The following is a 17,182-nucleotide window of genomic DNA, read 5'->3' as shown; positions in this document are numbered from 1 at the left end:
GCCACGGTCCGCACATTTGGGTGGTTTTTGTGGGCGATGTCGGGGTTTAAAACGGCCCAGGTCAAGTGCCGGAGAGCCGTCTAAGTGCTGTGAGCGCAGGAGGGCGTGATGTGCTCGCGGGGAAAACACGCGTGTCACACGAGCTTCCTTCAGGTCCGAGCTCCGGCCACGAGCTCGTTAGCGAGTCCACAACACATGGTAAATACGGCATCTTTAAGCAGAAATACGCATACACTGGCGGTGTGTTGCTCGGTGGAGGAAAACGTGACCAAAGTCTAGAAGGAACCCAGCGCCGTGTCTCCCGGGGCCGGCCACGGTTCGGCGTTTGCTAGTCGGGTGCGGTGACTCTGGAAGGTCAGCGCCGTGAACTATGAGAGCCTGTCGTCAAAGAGCACCTATCTTGGCAGGAAGACCTTCACAGGTGTGGGGGGGGGGGTGCTTCCTACTGTGCCCAAGACGTGCAGCTACACGTATTTCATAGGAGATAAAGGCGTATACATAAAATACGTGCACTCCATGTGAAGGCCCAACATGCACACGTGCAAATGGCTGTGTGCGTGTGTGTGCGTGTGTGTGCGTCCTTGAAGCAACTGTTCCGGACACGGGATCTGCTAACACTTCCCTTCTGGGTTGAGGGCAGTGGGTGACGAGAGTCCTGACCACCCCTCCCTGGACACCCGTGGGGGCCGATGGAGGCCGAACGCGGCCCCGTCCAAGCTCTGAAGTCCCTGTGACCTGGCTCCGACTTTGCCTGCGTGCGGCACGGACCCTCAATGCGGCCAGCGCGGCAAGCCGAGGGGGCCGGGGGCCTCCGTGTGGCATGTGTTTTACAGGAGCCGGCCCGGGGGTCCACCTCCAGCCCCATGGAGCTGCTCCGTCTTATTTTTCGTGATTACTTTTCCAACGTTGTAACTTCAAAGCCACATTCTCTTCCTGCCTACACGCCGGAGGCAAAGCTGGGGCCTGTGGGCCAGGACCGGGGAGCCCGGGCTGGCTCGTCTGGGGAGAACGCTCCCGGGAAACAGGCCGCCGTGTGTGCGGATAGTCTGACTCTAGGTACCCGGAGCTCACTCTCTGCCGGGACCACGCGACAGGCTCAGATGCTCACAGGCCTCGCCCACCGGACAGGACCACCCACAGACAGGGAAAGCGACCCTGCAGTCCGACCACAAACCCACACTGCTTTCCCGGAAATGTCCAAGTGCAGGGTGGACAGCGTAGGGTCCGAGCAGCAGAGGGCACCCGAGGGGTCCACTCTCCAGGGCGGTGAGTACACGGGGTCCCTGCTGCTGAGGCTTCTGCACTGACCCCCGGCCCCCGGGACGCAGGCTGGCGCCCCTTGGGGCCAGCCTGGTGGCCCGTGGCCTCACATCTCAGTGTTGAGCAGCATGGAGGTCAAAGGTCTGAGGGGTCCCTTGGTATTTCTCGTAGCCAGAGAGGCCAGCACACCCCAAAGTGCATGATCCCAGAGCGGGGAGGCTTCTGGATCGTGCCCTGGTGAATGCAGGTCAGGCTGTGGAGGACACACAGAGCAGCCTTCCGGCGTCGGCTGGAAGCTCCAGGCCAGCGGGGGGAGGGGGGGGACAAGATGTACCCTCCAGCAGTTCTAGGGCAGAGTCACGCGAGTACAGACCGTGCCCCACCCCCCGTGCCCCCGAATTCTGAGAAAAGATTGCTGCGGCCACCAGATCCACAGTCGGTTTATGAAGCCCCAAGCATCGCCTGGTAGGGAATGTTCTTTGCTGTCAGATGCAGGTGTAAGAGGAACCCCTGGGCTCTTGGCAAGTCAGACCGGAGGGTCTTGGTCTTACGAGAATGGGTTGGGGACAGGATGAGGTTTAAGAGGGGAATTCTCATGAGTGATGCTCAGTGATGGGCCAGGGAGAGAGGACGTGAATCCGGACGTGATGAGCGATCTGCTTCTCGTGGAAAACACGAGTCGGGTATGAAGGTCACTGTGGGGTCAGATGGGGTGCAGGCTTCCAGCTGGGGGTCCCAGGTTTTGTCTCGTCTCCGGGCTCCTTACTCTGCAAACCTGGGCGCATGTGAAATGCCACACTATATTTTTTCTTTCAAATCAAATTAATCCCACTCCCAGCACTGAGAGGAACTAGTGTCCATCATTCCTGGGGAAAGTCTCTGTCTCCTGTGGCCGCCCCTTGAGTCTAGGGGGCCTTGGGGAGGCCTTGGGGAGGCCACCTTGGTTGCTGTCCTTCCCACAGGGCTGGGGTCTCTGTTGTCCCCTTGCCTGGTCTGGGCACTGGTCTTGGCCATTTCTGGAGACACAATGCTTGTGGCCCAGCCTCCCCGGATGCCACACACAACCACACCTCCCCAAGTGAGTCCTGCCAGCCCCAGGGGGCAGGCCCCAGCCTCATCCTTCCCGCTGTGGGGTCTCTGCTCCAGGACCCTGGGGGCCACCTCCACCCGACTGTCACCTCCAGGCCCAGCTCCCGACTCCGTCACCTGCTGCCGGGTCTGTGCTCTGCCTTCACTCCCGGGCCTGTCCCGGGCACCACCTCGCCTGCACTGAGCCCAGCTCTCTGGGGACGTGGGGTGACGGCGGCCAGAGGGCCACCGAAGAGCCACTGCCACGCACAGGGTTTCGTGTGGGGTGGACACAACCACGCACAGAGCAGAGAGCCATCCCTCCGCACGCGGCTTCCCTTTTACCGACCGCCGACTTCATCGTGGCATCGGCCGATGAGAGCGGACCGTGGACCATGCTGTTTTCCAGCCTCTGTCCACTTCTCTAGCCCGTGTGTGTGTCCGTGTGTACCCCCTGGTTTCTGTCCGTGGGCCCCCACCTGGTACTGGCCGAGTGGGGTGGGAGTGTGCACTTCGGGTCACACCTGCGTGTCCGACTTGCACACAGCGAAGCCAGAGGACTCCTGGCTGGTGTGGCCCATCCACGGCCTGGGCCTCCAAGCAGGGTGGTTGGTTCCCGTGTCCCGTTTGTGTCCCGCCCCCCCCCCCCCCCAGCCAGATTTGAGTCGTTGGCTGGTTTTGCTGGTCACCGTCTTGACTCAAAGCTGATTTCCTACATAAAAAGCATCTGCCGTGTCCTGCAATGGCTCACAGTCCGGCATCCCCGATGCAGATGCTTCAATTGCGTTTGACACACCGGGTACCTTGTCACTCCTCACACCCGGAGTCCTGCCCCCGGACTCGACCCAGAGACGATGCTCGGCCTGGAAACCCTGCTGAACGCTCACCATCCCCGTGTGAAAGTCACGGCCGCGTTCAGGGTTTCCTGACAGCTCAGAAACATGACAATCACGCCGGTCGAGATGGGCTCTTTAATCAAGGAAGCGAGTTACCATGCATTTGCAGTCCCCAGAGACAGCACAGCACAACAGATGCCCGGTGGATAGTTGCTGAATCAGATTATGTTTTGCTAAATGAAAACATAGGCACTCGAAGGGCCTGGAGGCAGGGAGATGGCCGTCTGGGGGAGGGGCTGAACGAAGCCTGCTTCCGTTTCAGACCAGAATCTGGACAGAAGCCGAAGGGGTCTGTGAGTGGGACCAGCACAAAACCCGGGGAGGCAAAGACAGGAGCTTGGCCTTCAGTGCAGAACTCACAGTGCCAACTCCCCCAGGCAGGCCTCGGGAGATGCTCTTCCACATCCACAGAAAGACCGCCCCATCTCACTTTCTAGAAGGCACTTTCCAGCCATCACGTGGGGGAAACAGACTGAACATTTCCTCTATTAATAAAAAGTCCTCTTAGAAATTGCCAACTTGGGCTAAGCAGTTATTATTTGTTTCGGTCTCAGAACACCTTTCAAAGTTACTGAGGACCCCCAAGAGCTTTTGTGCATGTGGGGTGCACCTATTGAGACCTATCATAGTAGCAATTAAAGCTGAGAAATTTGAAAAACATTGGTTGATTGATTCATTTAAAAGTAACAATGATAGACCCTTTAAGTGTCAGCATAAGCAACCTTTTATGAAACATAACAAAACGTTTTTAGCGAGAACAATCTCTTTTATGTCTGGCTTACTGGTCAGAATCTCATCTCTATCCCAAATATTTAGTTGGAAGAGAGGAGCACTGTGTTAGTCTTCTCAGACAATTGTGAGTATTCTTTGAAACGACACAAATTGTGATAAATTCTAGGTTCTCAGGGGCCGGCCGCCACGTGGACTCTGGAGCCACTCCACGAGCCACTTTGACGGGCTGGATCCGCCAAGTGCCCGCATGTTTCTTGATGCAACAGCACGAAGCCCAGTCGTCAGCATCACCCCCAACCTGCTCAGAAAAGTGGGAAGCGGAGGGGAGCCCAGGCCGGTTCGAGTTTTCCAAGTTCTAACGCTGGCTGGGAAGCTGACATCTTGCCATCAGCAAACACGTCGGGTCGTTTGCCTTAAAGCAAAGTGCCAACCGTGTTCGCTTTTGAGAAAACACTCCCCTGACGCCCACGTCTGAGTGACCGTCGGTGTTGGCTGGGTCTCAAGTGAGAACGTGACGAGGGGCCGGTTCGGTCTGGACCAGGCCTCCTCCTTCCCGGCGTGCTCCCGGAGGCTCACACGGAATATGACGAAGATCGGTGCTCGAGGGTTGCAATGTGATAGAGCTAGTACTTTCTTGCTTTATGAAGGGTGCCGGTCAGTGACCTGGCAACATGTGGCTTCGCAGCCCGCGTGTGATCGTGGGCCAGCGCGCTTCAGAGGCCGGCAGCAGCTCAGCATCACCGTGAACGGGTTCTGACCTCAGGGACTGGCCGGTGGCGTCTTGGGCCTGGGGTCCCTGGGGCCGGGGTTTGCCACCGAGACTGCAGCCAGATGGCTCACCAGTCAGCCGCCAGCTGCCGTTTGGCGGGCGGTGCTTTGGTAAGCCAGCGGGCGAGGCCGAAGAAGGTCCGTGGGCCGGGGCCGGGAGCCGCGGGGTCTGGTCCTGGTCTGACAGCCACCACGGTGGCCTTCGGGGAGTCGTTGAGTGTCCCTTGATCATGAACCTGAGGACGTCACACCACGGCCTCCAGTACCCTTGCCGCGTGAAAGTGCCCCTGCGCTCTGTGGATGGACCTCCTCCTGGCCCTGGGACCCGCGGGCACTCGGACACGCCTGATTGTCACCGCGCCGGGGACCCGGAGTCTCAGTGCAAGCTCAGAGAGACTGTGCGTTTCCATTTGTTTTTGGTCGTTGAATTTCTGTGAACACAGTTCTCCTTAATCTTTCAGAGTCAAGGTCCGGCTGCCGGGACCGGCCGGAGCCGAGTGCCCATCTGCCCAGGGCACACACATCCGTGGGGCGAGTGACCAGGAGGCAGGGCAGTCTGTTTTCTGTGGTTGGCGAGCTCCACCATGGAGTCGAAGTTTAGTCAGTAAACATTATTTATGGACCCCCGACGTGGACACTTGCACCTCGTCAGACAGTTACTCTGTCGACCTCCCGAATGTGATTAGCAGCGACCTCTTCCTTCAGTGCACCAGCTGCTGGGAGCAGGGGTGCAGGACGCGCAGGGAGGGCAGGCCCCCAGGACTGGCCCGGCCGGGCAGCTGGGTGAAGCAGGTGGGGCGGACGCTCGGGAAACGCGAGCACGGCTGTCCTCACTCGTCATAGCTACGCTGTTGTCTCAGCCCCACGTCCCCCATCGCTGAAGATGCCGAGCTAACGCAGATGGACGCCAGACCGGGTGTCGTTCGCCGCCTTCCCCTGTCTCCTTCTCGCTTCGCCCACGACACGAGGCCGTGCGAGAGTTCCTGCCCGGGACACACGCGGCTCCTGCCGGCACACTTTGGGCTCGAGGACCCACGAGGAAGCACACAGGGGGACGTCGGGAGAGAACACCCACAGCGAATGAGACGGACCCCGTGCCGTGCAGCTGGCGTGGCCTGGAGCTTTGTCCCACTGTCCACGCTGACCCTCGGGCCGAGGCTGCTCCCGGTGTCGGACGCTATCTGTGTGGCTCGCACCTGCGGACGGCACAGGGGGGCACTGCAATCAGGCCGGGGCCACCTGCGAGGTCAGGCTGAAGCCCTGTTAGGGGCGGGGCAGTGGTGACCGCCCGCGTGTGCCCGTGTGCTTGTGTGCCCCCGCATTCCTGCGTGTGCCCACGTGCCCATATGTGTCTGCCTGTGTCCCCCCATGCCCGCGTGTGCCCACATGCTCGTGTGTGCCCGCGTGTGCCCGCGTGTGCCTCGCTAACACAGTCCTGCTCCCACTTGCATCCACTGGCTGGGCGCTCCAGCCAGAGTCGACCAGACCCGGGGCCTTGGTGGAGGGCACGCCTGCCCTGGGCTCACACCAGAAGCCACAGGCCAAGCCCTGTGTCCCGTCTCTTGCGAGGCCAGCTCCCGCCAAGGGCCACCAGGCTCCTGGGTTTGCTCCCTTGTACGACGGAGGTAACCACATGCATTCTCTTTGCAGAGCAATTGCCGTTCGGGGAGAAGAGACACAGTGTCCTCTTGCCTGTGATGGCCTTGCCCCCTCCGGTGGCCCGGCCTGGGTCACCATGCATGGGTCCCTGGCCCCCACCCCGGGTGGGTGCTCAGCTCCAGGGCCTGGGTCAGGTCTTGGGCACTGAGCCGTTTCTACTTAACCCCGTCTTGCACATCCACCCACCCTTCACGTCACCTGTCTGGGGCGCCTGGTGGCTCAGTTGGTCGAGTGTCCCACTCTCAGTTGCGGCTCAGGTCATGATCTTGGGGTCTGTGGGTTCGAGTCCCGCGTCGGGCTTTGCGCTGACAGGGTGCAGCCTGCTTGGGGTTCTGTCTCTCCCCTCCCCCCCCCGCCCCTCCCCCGTGCTCTCGTTCTGTCAAAAATAAAACGTAAAATAAAACACTGAAGGTCGCCTGCCTGTGGCTGAAGCAGTCGGAGGCTCAGGGCCGGCTTCCTTACTGTCCTCCCCAGAAGACAATCCAAACAGAGGCTCACTCGATGCTTCGGCTGGTCTGGCCGTCCGACACCAGGCAGCCTGAGCCATGTGGCCTGAGGGTGCTCCTCGGAGAACCCACGGGCACGGCTGCTGAGTGACCGTGTGGCTGTTCGTGTCTCCCACCCACCGGCCGTTCCCATTGTCCTGTGCTGGGTCACAGGAGGAGCTGCAGGTGACAGCTTCTTCCCAGCAGTCTAAGGAGACCCTCCCGGGCCCAGGGCTCTGGGAGCCCCTCCCAGGTGACAAGGGTCGCCCTCCTCTTCTCACGGGGAGTGGGTGGAGCACGTTGTCACGTGTTATCTATGGCCAGGGTCCCAGAAGCCCCCCGGGTGCCTTTCTCTGCAGGGAACCCCTCCCCCCTTGCAAACACACAGCTGGGGAGTTGCGTCCCTCCGCAGGCTGGGGTCCCTGGCACTTCGGACTTTGCATAACAAATGGAAGCATCGGCTGGACTGGGTCTCAGAGGCTGGATTCCCTGTGGTCACTAGTGACAAACACCCCACCGTGGAGCAGAACACAGACAAACCCACACACGCAGGCATCGCAGAGCTGGCTGCGACCCCTTCCGTGTGAATCGTCACGGACGACGAGCACTTGATTCCAAGCGTGTCCGATGGTACTCCTGTTCCCCCGTCCTGGGCCCAAGGGGGACTCCCGGGTGCCCTCCTGCCCCGCACCACCTCCTTGCCCGTCTGCAGGGAGTCTGGACACCGAGGGAGGGGCAGGCGATGAAGGAGGCCCAGACGAGGAGACTTAACGATCCAGATGGTTTGGGTGGAAAACCAGCAGAAACAGATCCCTCGAGGACCCCGAGAGGGCGGGGGGCCCTCCGCTCCTTAGATCTTGTTTCCGTGGACTGTTTGCCAGGCCTCTGTGCAAAGGCGTGTGCCCGCTTCACATGCACGGTGGGCTGGGCCCTTTCACTTGTGGTGAAGGCCATTCTCAAGCCGGTGGGTGAGGGAGACAGAAATGCCAGGCCCCGGCGCCACAGGCAAGAGAAAACACGCAGACGCTCCCCACCCCCGAAGCCCCCCCAAAGCCCCAGCCTGGCGACGTGAAGGACAGAAGCACAGGCTTCGACGAGCTCAGGAGCCCTGCTTGGCCGAGACCCCGACCGCAGGCACGAGGGGCCGCGGGTCTGCCATCCACTGGGCCCTCGGCCCGGCCGGCTCCCGGGGCCGGTCCTGCCGGTGAACCTCAGCCCCCCCCCCCCTCCCCGCCCCGTGATGCTGCAATGCTGCGGAGTGTGGGGAGCAGGCGGGAGAGACCAGCCCACGCCGGGCCCCAGGAGGAGCGGGGCCCGATTCTGCATCCGGGTGCAGAGCGCTTGTGCGGCAGGTGAGGACAGCCCAGGAGCCGGTCCTGCTGGAGGTGCTATTGTGCGGGTGGAAGCCACCGTGAGATCTTGGGGGTCTCCTGTCCTCCTGGGGGGGCCTCCACCCCCAGGCCGGTGTGGGGGCCGCTGCCCCAGTGCATGTGCTGCACTGCTCAGCTCCTGCTTCTGGGACAGCACGTGGTGAAAAGCAGGGAACTTCCTCAACTGTACAGAAAGCACCACGAAAGTCATTTGTTCCAAAGGGTGTTTAAATTTCAGGAAGAGGGCTACGGGTGACTTCCTGTGGCCTCTGAGGTGTCAGACATGGGACATGGAGCTGTACTGCACTCAGAGCCTGTCAGCTGTCCCTTGTGTCCCTCTGTGTCCCTGGGCCGTCAGCCTGGACCCCGCCTGGCGCCCACCTCGTCCTCCTGTGCTGACCGCGGAGCCAGCACCGCGACTGTGCTCCTGAGCTCTGGGAAGGAGGAGGCGCTCCGTCCATGTGGGGCCTCGAGCGCCCGGAGGGTACAGGTGCTCTGGAGCCCGCCCACCGTCCAAGTGTGACGGGGGCTAGTTCTGCCCTCTTCGGCCCACGGCCCTTGATGGTCACCCGACCGCCTGCAGACGTAGTTCCTTCCTGCTCCCAGCCTGACTTACCCGGCACTCGACCAGAGGGGACCTTCCGGGCCCCCTTTGGGCCTGACAGCAGGCTTATGAAAACACGGGGGTCTTAGAAGGCAGCTCTGGCCGTCCCCACGTTTCCCCAGATGGTGGGTCACAGAGCGAGTTTAGAATTTGCTGTCGGGGCGGAGTGACCCTCACTGCAGAGTTGGCCTCACGGGCCGGTCGGGCAGGTGGGCCTCTGGCCGGGCTCAGCTTGCGGCCTGTTCCTCACAGAAGCCCCCGACTTTGATTCTGCAGGGAGTTCACGTGGAGTCCAAGATGCCCCTTGGTGGGGCTGGGGACACGGCCAGACCACGTGGGAGCCACCCCACCTGCAGCGGAGCCGGGCCCGGGGCCACGATGTGGGACAGGTGGGACGGGACCCTAACTCCCCAAGGCGGACGTCCCTGCTGAGGGCCGGGTCAACCTGCCGCCAGCCTCAGCGGCCCCGGGGCGGGTGGGACGAGCTCGCCGTGCGCCTCGGGCCTGAGCCACACGGGCTTGTGTTTAGCGCCCGATCCCCATTCTGTGAAAAAGCCACTCCTCACGGAAGGTTTTCTGCTGTCTTTCAGTGCAAAGCCCAGACCCCCGGCCGATTCGAATAGGGTGGGGGGCAGACGCGGGGGAGGAAAGCCGGCCGCGCTGGGGTCCGGAGCCGCACTGTCCCTGGGCCGCAGGCTCCTCTCTGCCCCAAGCCGGCCCCACCACTGGCCGAGCTCTGTGGAAAGTAGCGGGAGCGTCTGAGATGTGCCCAGTGGGGCCTGGATCACGCTCTCAGCTTAATAAATGCTGGTTCCCTTTGCAGCAAATAAAACAACCCGCTGGCTGTAAGTTAATTAATACAACTCTTGCCGTCTTATTATTCTTAGATACAAAGCTAATTTGGAAAGACACATGTTTCTTTTAAAGTTGCCTGGTTTAAAGGGCTCAGGGGCCGAGGTGATTGAGAGACAGAGGCCCTTAGCGTGCGATCCTTGCAATCAGAGGGAATATTAGATCACGGCTCCCGCTCCCTCCCTCCCACCACCGCTCCTGGACACCAAGTCCACGTGAACTTCTCACGCTCCCCGTGGGCCCGAGATCCTGAAGCAGATGTCCACCAGGCACCCCTGGGTGGGAATCCCGCTCCAGGACGAGCCCCACAGGGGCGCAGACACCATGTGGCCGCCCCACAGAAGGGGCCCCAGTCACGAGACTCCGGGGGGCCGGGGGCTCCTTTCTGTGTCACCGGGGGAGCCGGGACTGGGGCCCAACCTCGCGGCCAGCCACCCAGGCGCCTTGAGGCTCTGCATGTCTGCAGTGGGCCCGGCCTGCAGGCTGTTCCCTCGAGGAGACCCCTGTGGCAAAGCTGTGCCTGGACATTCCTGTCGGGCAGAGGATGCTGGAGGCGTGGGGCCGGTGCTGGACTAGGGGGCGTCTGTGGCCGGCCCCAGGCAGAGGCCGGGCCCCGATGGGGCCCCCGGGGTGCCCACTTCCCCGAGGTGTCGCCTGCCAGCACGGTCGTGGAGGCTGGAGCCCCCTTCCTGCCCCGGGGCTTGCCTGTCCTGCAGGGCCACAGACGGCCATGTGGCAGAGTACACGAGGCGCTGACCCTCAGCTGCTGGAGGCCTGGGTCCTGTCTGCCGTGTCCATCTCTTCACCTTGGGGTCCCCACCGTCAGTATGCCCCTCAGCTGGTGCTGCTGCTCCCCGGGTTCCGAGAAAGACACAGCGGAGGCCACACACGGTGTGAGATGTGTGGGACACTGCACACGGGCGCTGAGTGACATCGTCCTCGTGCAGGGCTCAGCGCAACCTAGGACTGAGTGCTCAGAAGCCCATTTCACAGATGGGGACGCTGAGGGCAGAACGGGGGCGGAGGGCAGGCCGCCTACCCCTCCCCCCCCACCGCCGTACCCCACATAATGTCTGTGCAGGTGCCACTGGGCCGAGAGCTGGCTGTGGAAGAGTCGTTCGTCTCTGACCTGGAGCCCTGCCCCTCGCGGGTCTTGACACAGAGCCGTGGGGACCCGAAGGTGGCCGGGCAGGGTCCTCCTCGGCCATCCGTGAGTACCTGCTTTGGGGTCTCTATTTCCACGTACTTCTGTACAGATTAGATTCGGGGGCATGATGGGGTGGGGAGGAGGGTGGGTGCGGTGTGACAGGGAGGGGGACGCAGGTGCCCAGGAAGTTGGGCTCAGGGGCAGAACGCCCCCCCATTGGTGGGGCCCTCGGGGGAGCTGGAGAAGGTGCTGGCCGGGGAGGGAAGCGTTTCCGGTCTGGATCATCAGATTACACAAGAAGCACATAGGGGCCTTGGGAGCCTGTTCTGTTTCCTGGTGGAAAAAAACGCTGCATCGCCTATTTCTAACAGAGTCCAAATAATGACTTTCTAAAAACCTTAGGAATTATCGTGTGAGAAGTACGCCGAGGGAGAGGACACACGGGCTGTGTAGAATTCGAAATCATTGTGGGGACTCTGCCCTCCAGGAGGGCGCCCTGAGGGCGGGGGTCTCTCCACAGAGAAGGGGTTGGGGCGGCTCCACGTGGGGACCCCTCAGGACCCCCAGCCCCACAGCCACACAAGGGTCAGCTGTGATGACTCCTGTGGATGGCGTGAACCGTGACACTAGGGGACAGCACCTCTCCCCCCGAGTCCGTAACTGCAGTGTCGCTACCGGAAAATTAGCACAACCCCCCACCCCCCGCAACCGGGGCACCTAAAACTTCCTCAAAACCGTCCAGGCATCAGGCACGAGGACCGTCTGAGAGACTGTCACAGCCCCGAGGAGGCTAAGGTCACGTATGGTCCAAATGGGATGCTCTGACCTGCCTGGATGGGGTCCCAGGAGAAAGGAGGACGTTGGGGGCACACCAAGGAAATCTGAACAAAATGGGGATTTGGTTAAAACTGGTTCATCATGCGTTCATTTAGCTCAGCATTTATGGGATCGATAGCATCACAACGTGAGGTGTTAGTGGCAGGGGTAACTGGGTGTGGGGACCACAAGAACTCTCTGTGCTGTTTTTGTAACTTTTATGTAAAATGAAAATTTTATTAAACAATTTTAGAAATAAATTTAGGGGCGCCTGGGTGGCTCGGTCAGTTAAGTGTCTGACTTTGGCTCAGGTCATAATCTCGTGGTCCGTGGTTCAAGCCCCGCGTCGGGCTCTGTGCTGATGGCTCAGATCCTGGAGCCTCTTCCGACTCTGTGTCTCCCTCTCTCTCTGCCCTTCTCCTGCTCACTCTCTCTCTCTCAAAAATAAATAAAAACAGTAAAAATTTTTTATTTTAAGAAGAAAGACATTCAAATTACGGATGTAAAACAGAGAGAACACCTCTTCCTTCTGTTAGAATAAAAATATTCCCATCCTTGCATCCTGTGACTTTAGGGGTCTCTCTGCCAGGAGCAGTCCTGAGTGCCGGTCCTAACGGTCCTGGTGAGAAGGGGTCATGGTGAGGGCTGAGAGCCTGCCTTTTAAGGCGGGGTGCTTGCTGGAAGTATTAGCTTTCCTACCTCAGCCCCAAACCAGGGGGGCGATTCCCACATGGCCGAGTCGATAAAGTGAGTGGATAAAGGTTCCGCTGCTGACCCCACTCGGAGAGATGGGATGGGCTGACCGTTAGCCCCCTCCGAGGATGCACCGGGGGTCTCACCTCGGATCTCTGCCAGCCTGCCAGCCACTTTGAGCACATTCCCGGGCGCTGGTGGGGACTCACAAGAAAAGCCCCCTGTGGGGAAGCCTCTGCTCCTGCCCCGGGGTCTCAGGGGGCGGCTGCCTCGCCCCTCCCCGGGGCCTGCAGCCCTGCCTTGGCATCAGACAAGGCTGCGCTCCGGGGGATGGCCTGGAGTGGTGTTGTGGGGGGTGGGCTGGCCCCGAGCCGGGGGAAGGACCACCTTTGCTTCCTCAGAGTGGCCTGGATGGTCAGCAACTTGCAGGACGTGGTGCCCGTGCCCTTGGGGTCCAGCCTCAGCCATGCACGTGGACACTGTGGGTGTCTGCAGACTGAGGACCAGAGGACCCTTCCCCAAGTGTCTGGGGTTTGTCGGACCCCCAGACCTTGGGGGAGGAAGGGAGAAGCCCCGGTGAGGAGACTCAGTGCCGCCCGCCGGCAGGTTGGGGCGCTGATGGCCTGTTGTCTCCGCTGCGGCCCGAAAGCCCACCTGCCACCCAGGCAGAGGGTCTCGCCCCAGGACGAGCCTCTAGGATAGAAGCTGGCGCCTTTGGAAGCAGAGACAGTGCGGTCGTGCCGGAAGGAGCGTCCGGGTCTGAGCTTGGGGTTTTAGGTCTTTGTTCACCTTGCGTGTGCGGGAAAGTTCTTCCTCCGCAGGATGTGAGTGGTCGGATCATAGCGAACTCACGACACGTCCTCGGGCGCCAAGTGATCCACAGCCTGTGCTCATCTTTCCGAGCTTGGCGAGGCGTCGGGCCAGGACGGGGGCCGTCTGGACACCGAGGACACGAGCTCCCACGTGCCGCTCAGGGCCGGCCACCTGGCATCCGGGGTGGGGTCCGCGCGAGCGTCGGTGGGGTTTTCCGTGGTGCACCGAGCTGGGAGGCGACCCTGCACCCGGTGATGCGGTCCGGCAGCCGGCCTGCCCCGTGGCCCGTGGTCAGCCTGGGCTCCAGGAGGCCACGGACATTTGCCGCTCAGAGTCTGGGATTCCGAGCAGCCGTTCTGCAGATGGCGTCCGTATGCGCCCCACAGCTCGTCAAGTGCTGCGACTCCTGGGGTCTGGGATCCCAGAAAGACTGGCAAGGACACCGTTGAGTCCACAAGGATGGGGTGAGCAGAGCCGTCTCACTCCTGCCGCAGAGAGGAGGCGTGCTGGGCTGAGCGGGGTCCCCGAAGAGGATGCTCAGGGACTTGCAGGCGTGACGAGCTCAGAGGGTGTCGTCCGGGATGAGGAGGCCCGGGTAGGACCGTCGTCCTCAGAGAGGACGCTGCAGACCCCACAGAGAAGCCATGAGATGACGGAGACGGAGACTGGGGCCACGTGGTCGAAAGCCAGGGGCTCCGGCACGACCAGACCTGGAAGAGACAGGAAGCGTCCTCCTCCAGATTCTCCGGGCAGCATGGCACTGAGACTCTCGATCTCGGACCACTGGCCTCCAGAGAGAATGAATCTCCCCTGTTTGGAGCTGCCCGGTTCAGGGGGCTTGGTTAGGGCAGCCGGGGGCACTCACAGCCCGGGAAGCAGGCTGCAGGGAGGAGGTGGTCGAACGGGCACCCCCGCTTCAGCTTAGCTCCCCTCTTGCCCTTGGCTCCCTCGGGCCCCAGACGGGGGGGAACCACAGCTCCGAGGCCGCGGCACAGCGACTGGAGCTGGGGGCCGGACGCGCAGGTCGGGCTTCAGGGCGGCCAGCTGTCTGGCGTGTCCCCCCCAGGGGTTCCTGGGACACGGGGCTGGGAGCACTAAGGCCAGCCAAGTCGTGGGGACACTGGGTGGCTGGTCACCCTCCTGAGTGTCCGGGGACGGGCAGTCGGTGGGAACGAGGGCCAGCCCACATTGCTGGCCTAGCTGGTGACGCTGTCTTTGGGTGAGACTCTGCTGAAAGGAGTGTCCCCGAGCCACGGGCCCCACCGAGGGCGCCCGGAGGAGGGCCTGCCCGCCTGGCGGGGGCCGTTGGCACGAGCCGGGCCCAGGCCCTACTCTCTGCTCCTCTCACTGCAAAAAGGCGGACGGATGGGTCTCAGGACCAGAGGCACCTGTGACGGGCAGGGGGGAGGGGTCTGGGCGGGGGCGGAGCTGAGTCGAGGGGTGGGGGAGGCAGGGTTTCCTCTGCGCATGCTGGGACATGCTGGGGACAGGATGCTGGAGACGGCAGGAGGCAGAGTGTCCCTCCCTGAGCCCCGGGCTCCGAGGCTCTCCTGCAGGCAGGATGAGGCTGGAGCAGCCACCCCGGGCACATTGCATCCCGGGCACCATCACCAGGGTCCCGGCCTCCACGCCGAGGATTCGCTAGCACTGGCCCTAAGTATTTAGTGCGTTAACGTGAAAGGACGGTTTACTGCCTCGTCATCGTGGTTGTGAGGAAACGTCTCTGCACGTGCCTCTCAGTCTGTCCCTCCAATTGTCACAGCCCTACCTGTTACTTTATCACTGAGATCCCGCCTCTGAGGAGGGTGGGGGGCCAGGGGCACCGGGCGAAGCAGCTCTGTGCACAGGATGGGTGAGGGCGTCCTCCCTCTGGGCCCAGTTACTGCCCGTCTGTTTCCAAAAGGGATTTGGGGTTGTTTACAATAAAGAAAATACCAGTTAACGGGAGGGGGGAAAATGGCAGAGAACAAGCTTCTGGAAACTCAGAGAGGGGTAACTGGGCCTTTACCTCCGAGCTTCCTAGCAGACAAGGCACAAATGACCCCCAGCCGTGCAAGGAAGCGGGAACTGGGGGCGTGTCTGCAGGAGGCTGTGCCCGCCCGCCCCAGGTGACTCCGGGTGACTCATGCACCAGGCTGGCCCGCCTCCTCTCCTGCCTCTTGGCCCTGAAGCTCCAGTGTGGCTGGCCGGTGTCCCTCCCCAGGTCCCGAGAGGGGGCCTCCCTCACCGAGAAGTCACTCCTCTGGGCGCCCACTGCCCGGCCCTGCAGTCCTCCAGCCGTTGGCTGGTCAGTTCCTACGGTTTCTAGTTCCCGTTGGAGAAGACAGAGCCCGGATGCCGTGAGATTCGAGGCACTCCCCTGAATTGGAATTATCCGGTTTTACCTGCATTGGATAAATATCCACTCATTTACTGTTTTTGTCTTAAACAAAGGCGTGGAGAGTTGTTCCTGGATGCGCGTCTCTTCGGGGTCCCCTTCCATTCTCTGTGGTGGCCCAAGGCTGGCCCAGTGTGCTTCCCAGCAGGGTCAGGGTAAACCCAGGGCTAAGGCTCCCCGAGGAAGGGGTCCCTGAACAGATGGACCATCCCAGGCACACAGACCTTCCCCAGAGACACAGACCCTCCCGGGCACAGAGACCCTCCTGGGCACAGAGACCCTCCTGGACACAGACCCTCCTGGGCAGACATGTGGGGCGGGCCCAAAGGGCCAGTCTTGAGTCGAGTTGTTCAATGTTGTGACGCTTTGCTCCTGGGGGTTAACTATGTGTTTAATCACACAAAGACGTTCAATTCACACCATAAATCACACACTGACATGCTACCTCCTGGCATCTTGTTTTGTTTACTTAAAGCAATTTCACAGACCCGACTTGGAGGTGAGGGATGTTGCAAGTCGCCGGGTGTTTGGGGCAAGATTCATAGATTATCTGTAGCTCCTGTAGAGAAAACGTCACGCGCCCCAGCTACTGGTCCCATCACGCTCACTTCTCCGCTAATTGCCATGGGATGCAGGTTCCGTGACGAAATGAGGTGCCATCCATGACCTCAGCCACATTTATGAAAACATAATTGCTTTAAGGAAATTTTATGAAATAAGGCACAGTTCAAACAAAACATTGCCTTCATAAGGCTTGATTTTCCTGGCCAATTACAGAAATGACTACAGGATCTCTAGCTGTAAATTTGACGGGCTTCTGCTGGCAAATGCGTTGGAGGGAACATTCCAGGCAGGGCACCGGGCTCACTGCGGCTGCTTGAACCTGCCAGCTTCACCTTAGTGACTCCCCGGTGGTTGCTGGCAACCCCGGGGGGCGCGAGGGGGGGGGGCGTCAGGGAGGGGCGGGGAGGGTCAGCCTGCAAGGTAAGGAGGGCTGCATGGGTCCCCAGGGCCCCGCTCCCTGAGCCAGCCCGTCCCGGCCACCACCGGGGCTCGCCGGTCTGTAATGACCCCGCACAGGTGGAGAGCTGCTGCTTGCTCGCTCACGGCTGGAGCTTTTTAGGCAAATTAATGAGAAACAGACAGAATGACGGGACGCTAGTAAAGAGAGGCCCTCCACGCCAGGAGATATCCCTCTTTGCTTCGTGGCCTCAAGCAAGCACTCGGCTCCGAGAGACTCGGTCTCCCTGTCCGTAAAGGGGGTCACAACGGACACCGTCCACGGTCGCCCCTCCCGGGTGTGGCCCCCGTGTGAGTGTGGTTCAGTCTCAGCTGGCCTCTCCCCCCTCTTCCTGGCTGCGGCAGAACTAGTCACATTTTGCCACGGGATTCCCTGTTTTAAAAAATCTGATCGAAATGATTTGGAACGTGAACGGCTCACCTTTTGCCTGCCCTCCTCTGGGGAGTCCCGCTCCCTGTCCTGCCGCTGACTCCCAGGTGGGGACATGTGCCTGTGTCCCCAGGCCACCCCCGTGCAGCCGAGACCACGGACTGCCCCCACCTATCGCCCCAGGTGACAGGCCAGCATAGGTTCTTGGGACAGAAAGTGAACAGAACTGTGACTTGCACGCCCCGTAAGTGA

The sequence above is a fragment of the Prionailurus viverrinus genome, chromosome D3 (genome assembly GCF_022837055.1).
Source record: "Prionailurus viverrinus isolate Anna chromosome D3, UM_Priviv_1.0, whole genome shotgun sequence".
NCBI classification, from domain to species: domain Eukaryota; kingdom Metazoa; phylum Chordata; class Mammalia; order Carnivora; family Felidae; genus Prionailurus; species Prionailurus viverrinus.
Note: the sequence above shows the minus strand (reverse complement) of the source record.